This window comes from Lathyrus oleraceus, chromosome 5 (genome assembly GCF_024323335.1).
Source record: "Lathyrus oleraceus cultivar Zhongwan6 chromosome 5, CAAS_Psat_ZW6_1.0, whole genome shotgun sequence".
NCBI classification, from domain to species: Eukaryota; Viridiplantae; Streptophyta; class Magnoliopsida; order Fabales; family Fabaceae; genus Lathyrus; species Lathyrus oleraceus.
In genome coordinates, this window is record NC_066583.1 from 411,453,046 (window position 1) to 411,468,303 (window position 15,258).

Here is a 15,258-nt window from a genome sequence, read left to right on the forward strand (position 1 = left end):
CCCAATGCAAAAAGGAGAAAAGACATAGAATTAGGACCTCACCTATGCTTAATGGAGTTCAAGAGCAACTAGGCCTCATGCCTTTAGAATGCTAAAATTGTTGAAGAGAAACTAGGCCTCATGCCTTTAGAATGCTTACATCTTGATGTTGACTTGAAAGGACCCCTAATCTAAACTCTCTTTGTCCATTCCTCTTATTGCATTGTGAACTTTTTTATTGTTTGTTCTTGTGTGATAGGGATTCCAAACTTGAGCTAGTTAGAAGGACCATTGTCATGAGCATCCAAGTTAAGAGAGACAAGTCCAATTTGAAGATCCTAGGAGCTTGATTGAATACTTGTTTGATTGCTTGAGTTAATTGCTAAGTCCAAAGGAAAGGAGCATCTTGGATCATCTTTATGATCTCAAGAAAGGAACTCCAAGGGTTTTATCTCTTCCCTCATCTTTGCATGTTTAGGACTAGCCCTTCTCTTCTTCTCTCCACTCTAACCCAATCCAAACTTATTTTGTGCAAACATTGACATTGTCTTCAAATTAGAAACCTAGGCCATATGCCTTTGATTTTTCAAACTCTTTTCATTTAATACTTATTTTGAATTGAATCTTAAGTCAACTTTGACTTCATTTTTGTGAATACTTCTAATTTGTAAATATAACTCACTTCAAATTGTTTTTGTGGTTCCAATGGCCACCTTTGTTAAAACCTTTTTCACAAACATTAGCCATAGGTTTTAGTTATCATAGTGGTTGATGTAAACCTCACCTCATCCTTAGTGATTGGAATATAAGTCTTCCATACTTATTATAGGGTGGATCCCTCACTAGTATGTTGAAGCTCTCCTCACATGGTGGATTGTTGGTTTAGGTTGAGTTTTCTCCCTTTGATAACAATAAACCTTAAGGTTTTTGACGAATCAATTCACCAACATCTTTTGAGATTTTTACCCCGAACTACGAGGTTTTGATCCTACCTTTGAGATGGTACGTAGGCAATGGGTTTATCCATTCAAACAACAAAATTGTAAATATTGTATATTCGTTTCTCATCTCCTTAATCATGCTTGCACAAATACTTTCACAAATACCAACCTACCATACAACATTTGCAAAAAGGGCTCCCTTAGAGTACTAAGGATGTTTTAGGTGCTTAAAACCTTCCCATTGCATAACCAACCCCCTTACCCAGATCTCTGACATTTTTATTAGTTTTTGATTTGATAAAACTTCTCGGTTTTTGTTCGCTTTCTAACCTTTCCTTTGGATAAATAGAAGTGCGGTGGCGACTCGAATTGTATGATTTACTTTTGATTTAGTCAATAAATCTAAAGGTAACGAATACCCTGCTACAGTTAACATCAACAAAATCGTCAATGTTAGGGAACAAAGTTAAACCATAAATGAGCAACACAAAGATGGCTTCAAAAGCATTCACACTACCGGCTTGAGCAAAGGCAATAGATTTCCCAATAAGGAACTCAGAAGTCAACCCAAATATTCCTCATTTCTTTACCCAATGAGCCTCAATCTCAGACTTCTTCAGATGAAAAGCTTCAACTATAATATGAGATCTTGGAATCTCCTCCAACCCACTAAAAGGTACCTTGTTAGAAACGGGTATTCCTAAGAGGTGGGCATACTCCTCTAACATAGGCATACACTGATAATCGGGAAAAGTGAAGCAACGGTAGAGAGGATCATAAAACTAAACCAACATATTTAAGAGTCCTTCAACCACATCAACAGATAACACAGATAAAAGTTTCCCATGACGTTGTTTGAAGTCCAAGGGATCTAATATAAAGGATGATAGCTTCCTTAGCTCTTTCAAGTCGGGACATATGAAACTGTACTTCTTAGTGTTCCTTCGTCCACAGTCCATGGTCTGAAAATACTTGCAAAAAAAACCTCAAATCCTTGAAGTTATTTTGTGTGTGATGAATGTCATGATGTGATGCATGAATGCAACAACCACAAACAAGGGATCACACACAAGGAAAACAAACAAAGGTCAAGGGATAAATTGAGTCATTGTCAAGATCAATCATCCATTTTGGTGGATTATGGTTTTCACCTTATCAACACCGAAGTTCCATTGGTATTGACAAGACTTGATTGGATCAACCAAGAATCAAAGGGTTTGTTGTGAGTCACGAGCATGGAGTCAGGTTAAGAACCATCCCAAAGGAGTATACTAAGGATAAAAACTTGTAGATCATGTTCTAAAAAGTTCCCAAAGTCTTAATTCCATCTATCGGATATTACAGGTTAGGATGACTGACTCATCAACCCATAATATTCTCAAGAGAAACTCGTCTGAGTGTAGTATCGCATAACAACTGTTATCAAGTCTACACTTGAACAGTCTCTGCACTACGTCCTAAATAGGGCAAGTTGGGTTAAATGTTCTACGGTCCTCAGCTTCTCGGACCCCAAATCAGAGAAAGTAATGCCTAACCACAAATAACTTGTGTGACATCAATAGCTCCAAAAGGGTCTCCACTAAGTAGATGGGTCTCAAGCCAACTTGTTAAGGACTACTCCACACAAGTCGAACATAACTATACCATTCTCCTATCTTAATTACACTCAAGTTCGGGTTAGAACTTATCTCACCACTCAGAGATCACCAAGCACAACAAGCAAATTATATGACACATAAAAATATACAAACATCAAAAATACAATTATATACACATAAAAAAGTAGGCTAAACCCACTGAGGACTACTCCCCAGCAGAGTCTCCACTTAATTTCTGTAGTGGTAAATTCATGACCATTAAGCTATAGATAAACTTAATATCAATAAAACCAGAGTCGCTACCGCGCTTTTATTGTTTCTAAAAGAAAAGGGGAAAGTACGAACAAAACCCAAAGATAAGAAGTTTTCAAATCAAAACTAATAAAATGCCAGAGATTACAGGTAAGGGGGTTGGTTACACAAAGGGAATATGTTAGCACCCAAAGTGTCCTAGGTACTCCTAGGGAGCCTTTTTTTATGTGTCTATGTGTTTTGGTATAAAATGATGTTTGCAACAAATAGAGTGCGGGGATGAGAAAAGAATTCATTAATTATATTTTTATGTTTGACAAGACCTTCAGACTTGTGCCTACGTACCAACATAAAAAAGAGGGATCAAAACCTCATAGTTCTTGGTATCAATTTCAAAATGAGTGGATCGTTTTTAATAAAAGTTTAAATTTAAAAGAGGCACAAAGGGCCTAAAATAGTTTGAATGAGTGTTAGTTCTTTTTGTCTTTTGAAATTTTAAGTCAATATAATTAGATTCATTTACAAGTTTGATTTAAGAAAAGAGTTTTTTAAAAAATGCAATGGCATAAGGCCAAAGTTTCTAATTTGCAATAAAGTCTAAGTTTAGAAATCACAAACAAAGAAGGTTTTAAAAAAGGGGAGAGATTTTGAAATTTAAGAGAATGGGAGGAGATGAAAAGACTAATCCTAAGAAAAAATTTAAAAGTTAAGAGTTGAAAAGATCTGACCAATGGGATGTAATCCAATAGACAAGAATGTCATATAGAAATCCACTTTTCCTTTGTACTTTAAATCAAGAAATATCAATAAGCCAGTAGCAATACAAAGAACAAGGCATCAAATAAAGATAGCCACATCCAAGCAAGCAACTTTACAGTCTTCTTATTCTCATGTATCAGATGTCATACTCCTTGATTGGCTCAGAATAAGGCATTAGACACAAGTTGAAAGTAACATTTGCATCAAGACCATGTAACAGATGGATTCATGTGGTTCCCAATACTTGCATCAGATGTAAGCTCAAATCACAATAACATGGTCTCAGAAATGTTGGCATTGGCCAAGTCCTTTTTGCATAGGGAATGTTGCCTAATTCTAAGTCCAAAACTCAGATCAAATCCAGTAGTCCATACAAACATTTTTTTATGGTTTTTGTTGTTGTTTATTAAGTATTTTAAGGTCCTAAGACCATAAACACAAACAAGATACACAAACAAATATATACAATCACAATATATGACTCAAGTGAGCAAAGTGAAAATGGCAATAAACATAAACAAGTTAAATGATAGGTAAATGGCAAATGAAATGATAAATGACTTGAATTTAAATTGCATAAAGTAAATGACTTGAAAAATAAAAGCAAGATTAAAAGAAGTTAGTCAAATGTTAGTTGATTGGATGTTAGTGGTGTTTTGCTTTTCAATTGTTTAATTCATTCTCTGGAGAACACTCAACCCTCTATTCAGAAGCATGGATCCTTGAACCAAGACATCTTCCAAAGGAAGGAAAAAAGGCCAAGTTTCCACACAATACCATGAAAGGTGGGAGACTTACAATCTCACTTACTAGAATGATATGCCTTTGGGTCAAAATTTAGCGCTATGTTAAGCAATCGTAATTGGACTTATGTAGAAGTCACAACTATCTGAGGTAGGGCAATACATTTTTTGGTTTTAATGCATGTCAGAGATATGATATAATGGACCATACTCCTAAAACATACCACACTAAAAAAGAAAGTGATCAAAGGATGGACCTAATTTCATCCATACTTGTATTGGTTCATCTAACACAAAGTTATTGATGAACCAATTAGCCTCAGGATATTGAGACTTCATTGGTCAATGGAAGGGATGGGGAAGAATGGGATTAAATATGAAGAGGGATGGGAGATGAGAGAAACACAAATAGGTCATGGGAGGAATTTTATCAAATTAAAATCATTCATTCATTTTGGGAGATGAAATGTACATTTCATCAATCCCCTAAATCCAATGATTTTAATCTAACAAAAGTCAAATCAACCTTGACCAAGGCCCAAACATATAGTCAAACTTTACAAGTCAATAAAAATGACTCAACATAATTTCTACACAATTAATCAATTAAAAATCAAATTAAAAATGCATTTAAATTAAATTATGTTTGATCAAAAACCTAAAACCTCTTCAAAACACCAAATAAATGGCCAAGATATTTATCCTAGGTCAAACAAGGTCAAAGGACCTTAGACAAAAAAATTTATAATTGTTTGAAAAGTCAGAAGTATTTTTAAACAATTAAAAATATGCACATAAACAATTAAATCATGAAAAATATCAAAATTAATCCAAAAAACAGTTTTAATTCAGAAAATGAAAGAGGAAGATATTTGAATTTTTTTGGTGAAAGTCCCATATTTTTTGGATTAAAAATGAAATTAATATGAATTAATCAAAATAAAAGGATTAAATGGTAAATCAGAAGAAAAAAAACAAGGGCCATCTGATCTCCCTCATTAATTGAGGTGGCAGATCAGATGGCCAGGAGCGCACATTCCACATGTACACGAGTCAAATGCGCTGTAGGCGTGGTAATCACAATGGACGCGTGAGATTAGAACCCGAGACTCAGATCAGATGGTCCTGGAAAACACCACCAGAGCCCTAGCTCCGGTCATCTTCTCCGGTGAGCACCACTGGTCTGGTCCAAGCTCAACTCAAAGGAAAATGAAAAATGGATACACTAATTTGAAGAAAAATGCTCAGGAGCACGAATCTAGCCTCAATTTTCTCCAATTCCAAGTATATAAAAAGATACAGGGATTTGAATTTTGAGGATCATGAACTGAGTTGCTTCGATTTGACCTCAAAAAAACTCAATCTTCTTGCCTACATTGATAGGACTTTAGACAACCAAAAATCAACAAGAATGGTGAAGAATTGAGTGAGACTCGAAGAGATGAAAATTCTGAAAATTCACCTCCAATGGACCTTCAAATTGGCACGATCTTGCTTTCAATTATGCCCGGCCTTGCCTCAAAAAGTTGCTAGAAGTAATTAGGATCAATGAAAGGTATGGACTCTTTGAGTTTCAATCTCAAAACAGATGGAGAACTGAAACTCGATTTTCTAAGAAAATCTTCAAGCTTATCCTTCAATGGTGAGGGTTTGGGGTTGCAGGTTCAAAGCTTGGGCATAAGGTCCTTAATTCTGAGCAATGAGGGTCTTATTTATAGGCCATGAGATTAATTTCCACACACTTCCAATTTTGGCAAAATTTGAAAATTCTCTTTGCATGCTTGCATGGGCGTGTGATAGGCCCATCAAGTGATGCAATTAGGTCCATAATTGAATATGAATCATGTTGAAACCATGTTACAAAGCCATGCAATCGTGTATGAAAAGTGGAAGTGGAAATCATCTAAATGGTTCTTCAATTTGCACCCATGCGCAAGTCCTTCATTCTTTGGCCAAATGAGATGATCTTGGAATTTTTGGAAAAGTGAGATCAAGGGGAACAACTTTCTTGTTGAACACTTTTTCATTTGAATCTTGGATAATGATGAATTTTGAGGTGGAAGTTTGGTAAATCAAACATATTTGAAAATGTTTTCTATGGACGTCAAATTAGAAACGTTCCTTCATCAAAGTTGTATCTATTTCAAACCTCTTCAATTTTGTCACAAATTTGACCTCATTTGGATTTGGCATGAAGGACTTATGCATTTTAGAGGTTGAGGAAAATCACTTGTTCAATGGTGTTGGCCCAAAATGACCCATAATGTTTCGTCTTGGCACATGCATTTGCATGTTTAATTTGAAATTCCTCCATATATAAAAGTTGCATTAGACATCATGCATTTGATCATGAAATTTGAATGGATTTCATATCATAAAAATTGAGCAAGTTATGGTCTTGGGAAGTTGACCTTCAAACTAGGGTTCAGACAAAATGACCTATAATCTTTCACCAATAAAAATGACTTTCCAAGGAAAACTAGATCTTGAATTAAAAATAAAAGTTGTTTGTAATGTTATTTTGAGTAACTTTTCCCTTGTAATCATTTTCATATGACAAAAAATGTAGGAGATAGGGTCTAGGGAACCCCAGTTTTGACCAGTTGACTTTTTCTATTCCACCACTATGAACCATCTTACTAACTTGACATTCTCTTGACTTTTGGGACTCATGTAGGATAATATATGTATAAGATGATGTTATATTAATTATCCCTTGAAATATTTGATCAATTGTTGAAGAAACTTGTTGAAGAAGTCACACAAGATACCCAGATGAATTCTTGATCAAAATAACATGTGAAGATCATGGGGGTCCATATATGATTCTTAGAGCCAAGGTGAACCATTTCTTGATTGTGCTCCTTGCACTAAGGGTCTTAAACCCTAGATATGAGCTTGATAGAGCATATGTGAGCATGCACACTACCTACAAAAGAAACAAACTATACATTGACATATTTTTTGGTATTTTGGTTAGTAAATAAAAAATGAAGTATGATACAATCAAATATGCTTGGTGACCTCTCCCAATGCAAACCCAATGAATAAGGGATAAGGAGGATGCCAAGGTGTGATCTCAATGCCAATGCATATGATGAGATAACATGAGGGATCTTAGGGTCAAAATTGGGGTCTTACAACCTCTGCAGTTACCTGTCACCAAATACTCATTTTTGTGACTTCAACATTTCATTCTATTCATCTCAATGATGCATTCATATTCTACCTTCATTCACTCCTTGAGATATATCAGTTATCTTTGAGCCAAATACACTACCTCTTTGTGCTCTATCTTGCGTCACCTTATGAACCAAGAGCTGTTTGGATCATTCCTAAAGACTTAGTTCTCCTTGTTTTTGGCATCACCCTATAGTGACAGCCATCCTAGCACACGTATCGGTAAAAGCCAGTTTATTCTTGGGTTCATGTTTTCACCCTTGTTGGAGTTCAAAACACAAACCTTTGGTTTAGACCATACCTTGATCATAATTATTTTCACCTCCCACCACTAGTTCCTTGAACTACGAAGCTCTGAATTCCTCATTGCACTATGAGGATATGTAGGCATGAGGACCCTAATCCTCACCGAGCACTTTACCTATTTTTTCCCTTTTCCCATTCTTTGCAAGTAATCTTTAGATAACACCTATCCGAGTGAGAACAATCAAAACGGTTTCCATGGAGTACCATGGATGTTAGGGGTGCTAATACCTCCCCCTTGCATAACCGACTTCCTTACCCAGCATATCTCTTTCCCCTGGATTTTATCGATGTTTTCCCTTTCCTTCGGGAATAAATAAAGTTCTATGGCACTATGTTTTATGTTCGAGCGTGTGATACGTTCGGGTATATTTATGCTAGCTTCACTAACAGATTGAGTTTCATTTAACTAACTGTAAATTCAAATTTGATTTCACCAATTAAGATCTTTATTTATAATAACAGTATGGAAATATAGCAGTAGAGAGCAGTAGAGAGCTATGGAGAAATGAGGTATTAACAATCATTCATTTTCATTTCAACAAAAATTTACTAATTTCCATTTTTCATTTCATTTTGGATTTAACCCCCAACTAACTTTCTAAATTTCTAACAGAATTTAACAGAACTGATAACCATTCATTACTCTAACTAATTCCTAATTTGTAACCAACTCATTGTGAATTTCAAGGGGAATTTAGAATGCATTTCACTGACGTTTAGGTCAAATTTCTAACTATATTCGGAGGGAAGCATGCTATAAATACTCATCGGGTGCAGATTAGAGGGGGATCGGTTCTTCAACCGAAAAATCCACAACTAAACCATTGAGAGTACCATAAAAACCATTGAATCTTTGCCTGGTAGCTTCAACCCCACCCTGCATCAATCTTCATCGCACTCTCAACATCGGAATCTCACTAATTCGCTCAACAACCACATCCTACAATCACAAACAGAATCCATCACTCACACAAGAACTCACAAATTGGACAAGAGAATAAGAGAGAAGCGGAAGGAACGAATAGAAGGAATTAAGCTCGGTAAAATAAACATACCTCTAATCTCCCTTCAGATTTGCGTTTCCAGTCATCTAAAACAAACCATTCAACCCGTTTCACTATTCATCATTCGCACGACATATTCCATTGAAGCAACTTCTTCCGACACCCAAAGTTAATTTCTTTCGCGGATGACTTTGAAGCTCAATTTATGAAATTGCGGAAATGGAGGGGTGTGCGAATGAGGTGCAATCAATTTCATTCTTTTGTCACATGGTTGCGTATTGGAAGCGGGACTGAGCTGGTTTGCAGCTACAAGAGTGAAGACTGGACCAGACCCAATTTTGGGATTTGGTTGTGGAGATTTGGGCCTTCGACCTAAATAATTCCTTGGTGTATCCTAATTCACCCCTTCCTCCATTTGATCAACCCTTGGCCCATTGATTCAAGGTCTTTCTCATCTTTTTTTTACATTGTTTTTGTTTGCTCTTATTTTTGTATTGATTTAGGATATGATTAGTTGATTAAGATTAGTTAATTAGGGTTTTAGTTCTTTAATTATTTTAATTAGGTGTTAGATTATCTTAATTAGGTTAATTATATTAGAATTTTAGCTTAGAAGTTAATTAGGTTTTTTCTTAAATGAGATTAAGAGTGTTAAACGATTTTGGCTAGTAAACATGTATTCTTTCTAGAGTTTTAGTTTAATTGGACAATTAGACTTTAATTGGTTAATTAGATATTTTTAGGATTTAGAACAATTAGAATTGCTTAGAATTTACAATGAATTCTAATTAGACTTTTCATGAATAGATTTAATTCAACATCCATAGTTTTATGAAATGACTATTTTGCCCTTAGGGGTTTTGTTTTGACATTTTAACCACAACAAATTCATGCTCCCTTAGGATTAAATCTAGACTTAGAATTTTAATTAGTTTTAAATCGAGTCCTTGGTTAAAAATTGCATTCTCCATTAGGAATAGCTTGTGAATTCAATTCTAACCATCAGATTAGAATTAACCATAGACCTAAAAATTAATTTCAACCCCGACTCAAGTTGATCAAAAGAAATTTTGATCAACTAAATCCTTTGATCATGTATAATCCCACAGTCTAATTCAAGTGACCAAAAGACCCTTGGTCACTTAATAAGACTTTTTTCTGCAAGCTATGGAGCTCGAAGCCTCAAGTCAGAGTCTTGATCAAGGCATCATCAGTCATATCAAGCAGCGAATTATAAAGAAACATCAAAGGTGGTTATTCAAGAGCTTGTTAATCAAAGTTATAATTGTGTGGCATGAGCCTCAAGCAGTAGAGAAGAATGAGAATGTAGAATTCCTACCCTAATTCTGGAGATCTTTGGGTACGGGACGCTTGACCCCAGTTGCTTATTGTATTCACCTCTATTCATAGACTTTAGCACAATTTAAATCATACGATTGACAAGTCTCTCCCTTCATAAAGCGGCAGTGCAACAAGCAAAGGACTTCACCAATAACCTATCAATCATGACTCAAGTTGTATGACACGAGCCTTAAGTAATAGAGAATGAATGAGAGTTGAGGATTCCATTAACTCATTCTGAATATCTTTGGGTACGGGACGCTTGATCAAATTGTTCATTGTATTCACCTCTATTCATAAACTTTAGTGCAATTAGAATCGAACGATGGATAAGGTCTTCATCACTACTAGAAGCAACAAAGATTCTTCTCCAACAACTTGAAAGTCAGGATGAGAATTACATGTCACGAGCCTTAAGTAGTAATGAAGGAATGAGAATGGAGCATTCCTACCCTCATTTTGGATATCCTTGGTACGAGACACTTGACCAGTTGCTTATCGTATCCACCTTTACTCATAGACTTTTTAGTGTGGTTCTTACCAAGTAACTGTCAAGTCTCTTACATATTCAATCAATCATTTTCTCTTGACTAATCAATTACCTTGTTTTCAGCCCTAGTAGGTTGAACTGCGGGAGCTCTGATTTCATTATTGCACTATAAGGATATGTAGGCAGGAGAACCCATATTCTTCGCGAGCTACCCTATTTATTAATCCTTCACTCTTCATTCATTCAACTAAGACCATCTTTTTGAGATCAAATATACTTCTCCTTGGACTCCGGGTACATCCTTTTAGGACGATATTGCGACAATCCACCTCATGAATCGAGAGTTGTTTGGATCCTCCCCAAACATTTAATTCATTCTTTTTTTGGCTAAGACACCGATTTAATCTTTGATTCAAAGGCCATCTCTTTTATGGATACAAGATACCATTATTCTTTGATCTCGAACTATTTGTTCCCCAGCTAGTGATATATTGTTCCTTGTACCCAACAATGCTTTCTTTTGGGCCCCACATATACCCTTTTAGGACTATATAGTTGTAGTCCATCTTGTGAATCAAGAGTTGTTTGGATCGTACCCAGATATTTAATTCACCTTGTATTTTGCTATACCATATAGTGGAAGCTCGACTAGTCCACATATCAATTAACGCCATTTTTACTCTTTGGTTCCAAGTTCTTTCCATTTGTGGGTTCCCTTGTTACCATTTTGTTGGTGCAGGCTATACGTTTCATCATTTATCTATCTCTTTATTCTCGTGGTTCCACGAATTACGAATGCTATGACTTTCTCATTGCACAGTGAGAATACATAGGCATGAGGATGCAAATCCTTGGCGAGCATAATCCTAATTATTTCTTCTTCCGCCTTAGGGCACCACTCATATCTTTCATGATCCACTATCTACCTTCGATCATAAACCGTTCACCCAATGACATATTATCCCTTTGACACCGAAATACACTTCTTTTGGAATTCCATATACACCCTTTTAGGACGATATAGCGGCAGTTCACATTTGTACCTAGAGTCGTTTAGCTCGTAGCCATACATTTAATTCCTTCCTTTTTTTTGGCTAAGATGCCCTTTCCATCTATGGTACAAATCCTATTTCTCATATGGATTCAAATACACCTTTAGCTTTGGTTTCAAATTATACCTCTTCAGTCGTTTGTTTCCAAATAATCAATTCTCTGACTTTGGTCATTCATTTCGTTCATCTCCGTAATATTTTCATTTTCTACCTTCATTCACTTCATGTTATATACCTTGTCCTTTGATCCAAATACATTATCTCTTTGTGCTCCATCTTGTATCTCCTTGTGAACCAATAGTTGTTTGTGATGTGAAACCAAACACTTAATTCCCTTTGTTTTCGACTATACCATATAGTGGCAGCCCTGCTAGTCCACATATCGGTTCATACCCGTTTTACTCTTGGGTTCATCTTTCACCCCTTGTTGGAGTTCAAACAACATAATCCTTTGGTTTATACCATATCTTGATCACAATTCTTTTCATCTCCCACCACTAGTCCTATGAACTACGAAGCTCTGAAATCCTAGTTGCACTATGAGGATACGTATGCATCAGGGCCCCAATCCTCACTGGGTATTTTATCTATTTTTTCTTTTTCCCCATTCTTTTGCGAGTATTCTTTAGATATCACACCCATTCGAGAAGAACAATCAAAATGGTTCTCATGGAGTACCATGGGTGTTAGGGGTGCTAATACATTCCCCTTGTATAACCGATTCCTTACCCAATATATCTCTTGACCCCGGGTTTTTATCGATTTTTTCCCTTTCCTTCGGAAAAAAATAAAGTTCGATGGCGACTCTGTTATACGTTCGGGTATATTTCTGCTAGCTTCAGTTGGCGACTCTGATGGGGATACTTCACTACTTCGAGTACTTCCTAGTCGCTAAAAGGAGTCGAGCCTAGCTTTGGTTGTTTTCACTTGGTATATGTGTTTATCTTTGTGCTTTACTCGCTTTATCATTATATTCATTTGCTTTATATTATGGATATCTATATATGTTGCTGTTCTGTTGAGGTTTATACTACATGAGTGAAGCTTTATACCCGAGCTTAGTATACACACAGGATAGATTCGTGGATAGTCGTGTACACCTGCGTTTCGCGCGTTGGGTTGTCACGAGAGCCACAACTAGAATAGATTCACTTGGAAGTACTTTTGTCCTGTGAGCATTCACTATGACATGGTATTTTAATTTCGAGTCGATGACTTTGGGAGACCTTCTAGGGACCACCTCATAGCATTGTCCATACCTATGAGGGGGATATGGGTTTTTATTGTAGGAAACCATAGACTCTACATACCTTTATTCTCATGGGCGTTGAACCTTTGATCCTGCATCAGGCAGTATACACAGATTATCCAAATTATTGGTGTTGTTAACCTATGTTATTGCATTGTTGTACATATGTCGGAGCTTGGAACTTGGGTTGTTATACTATCAGTGCTTTGAATATATGGATGCGGCATAATTATTTGCATTCCATCCCCAACATATGCATTCATTCATTTACATTTCATGCATTTTAACCAGAAAACTCACCCTATCCATTCCTCCGCCAAAAAGACAACGATTCTCCGGCACCAGTCATCCAAGTATCATGGAAGAGACTAAGAGCATTGAAAGAGCTGACATAGTTTTGGGGTTATTCTTGGCTAGCATGACAATAGGCTTCCTAAATAAGGTTGTGATCAATGAGCAAGCTGAAGACAGTCTGAAGAAAGATGACAAACAGAAGGTGGCTGCAAGCATTCTGCCACTTCCTCCTCAAGAACAACGTTTACTACCACATAAGAGGCCTGCTCAAAGCAACCCGAAACTGAAGCAGAAGCAAATCAATAAGGAAACAACAATTAAGAAAGGAGTCATCCTCTCTATGATCTGATTCCTACGTCTTATTCACATTTTCTATCTATACTGGTTAATGCTAGGGCAATTATACCTAAACAGATCGAAGCTGCTAAGTTTCCCTACAATCGTAATCATGATCCTTATGCCACATGTGGATACCATGCAGGATACGTAGGGCATTCTATAGAAGCTTATCATGTTCTCAAGGCCAAAGTTCAAGAATTCATCGATCGAAATTTGTTGTGCTTTACACCTGTGATTACTAAGGTGCCTATTGAGAAGGAGTTTGAATACAAAGGTCCTCCAATTCATGTGCAAGTTTCTCCACCTGTGGTTCAACCTGCTATGTGTTGTACCCTTAAATTTTCCCTCCCCTTTCTAATCTATGTATCTAATCACTTGATCAAGAGATGACTTGCATACATCCATAACTCATCCACATGCATCATTCCTCATGAATTCAAAAGAAACTTGGGCCCAGGAAGCCAAGGTTCACACAGGTATCAAAGATCCAAAGGCATGGGTTGGTCACATCATCAACACAGCATGTGAAACCCTAATGATGATGGTGAAGGTTTGACTTCAACAAAGTTGTGACCAGACAACTAGGGTATTCAAAACCCTAATTTCTCAAGGCAGGATCTCTTGGAACTTCCCTAGGCCTCATCTTGGCCTCCATACCCTAGTCAGGGGATGGTAATCAAAGGAACTTGGTGGCTTGATTGTGTATTCATTGTCAAGTTGCTTAACCTAGCTTGGAGTCTTGGTCTTAGTTCAAAGTCTTTGGTGCTATTCATTGAGTTGTGGACACATCTTTGGTCATCTAAGCGATCAAACCCCTGTGTTTTAAGCCACTTGTTGGTCATTCCATTGGTTCGTGGATGTTATATCAAAACCTTAACCTTATGGTCTCATTTCATGGTTTTGTTCATATATATTATCGGTCAAGTTATTTTCTTTTCAAAAGTCAAACATTCAAGCCAATTGTGGAAACCAATTTCAGTCATTTTTCAAAACCATTTCAATTCATTCCATGTCTTTTTAAACCATTACATGTGACTCTACACAATAAAATACAAAATTTGACATCTTTGACCAATTGTTGACTTTGGTCAACAATTGACTTTTTTGGTCAACTTTGACCAAAGTCAACCCAAGACCCTAATACCCTAAATTTCATCATGATCATCAATACATTGTCCATTTACAAAGAAAATATCAAAAATGAAGTTTTGACCAATTGTTGACTTTGGTCAACAATTGACTTTTTGGTCAACTTTGATCAAAGTCAACCTCCCCACTTTTTGGTCATACAAAACCTAAGCTAGCCTTTTGCTTTGGTTCACCATCCAAATCCATGTTGGTTTGTGTACATCAAGTTTACTTCATTAGCAAGTCACCCTTGGCCATGTTCATACCATCTTACAAAAGAAAACCATACAATGTTATACATTGGTACAGAAAAGCTTCATGCTCCACATGTGCATCACATAGCAAGCTACAACAAGAAATCGAAACAGGCCAAGCATGACAAACCTACATCATGAGTAGCCAACCATCCTATACTGAACCTGCATCAATGCCACAATAGTCATTGCAACATGCAACATCAATAATCTTGCTGCAATAAGCCAATGCAACCTGCAATTATCAGACATGCAACCTTGTCCATAACCTGCACCTGCAAACCACAATGCACCAATTATTTCCCAACTTTCCAGCCTTTGAATTATAGTTCACAATATGTGACAAACC

The 15,258-nt window shown here is 36.5% G+C and overlaps 1 long non-coding RNA gene across 1 annotated transcript; it reads right to left on the reverse strand.

Annotated features, from left to right (window-relative positions):
• Positions 1 to 8,264: 8,264 nt before the first annotated feature.
• Positions 8,265 to 9,073, reverse strand: LOC127085148 (uncharacterized). The gene is made up of 2 exons (XR_007788961.1): positions 8,814 to 9,073; positions 8,265 to 8,698 (listed from the first exon to the last, which is right to left on the reverse strand). It is a non-coding gene; the product is annotated as an uncharacterized LOC127085148 (long non-coding RNA).
• Positions 9,074 to 15,258: the final 6,185 nt, after the last annotated feature.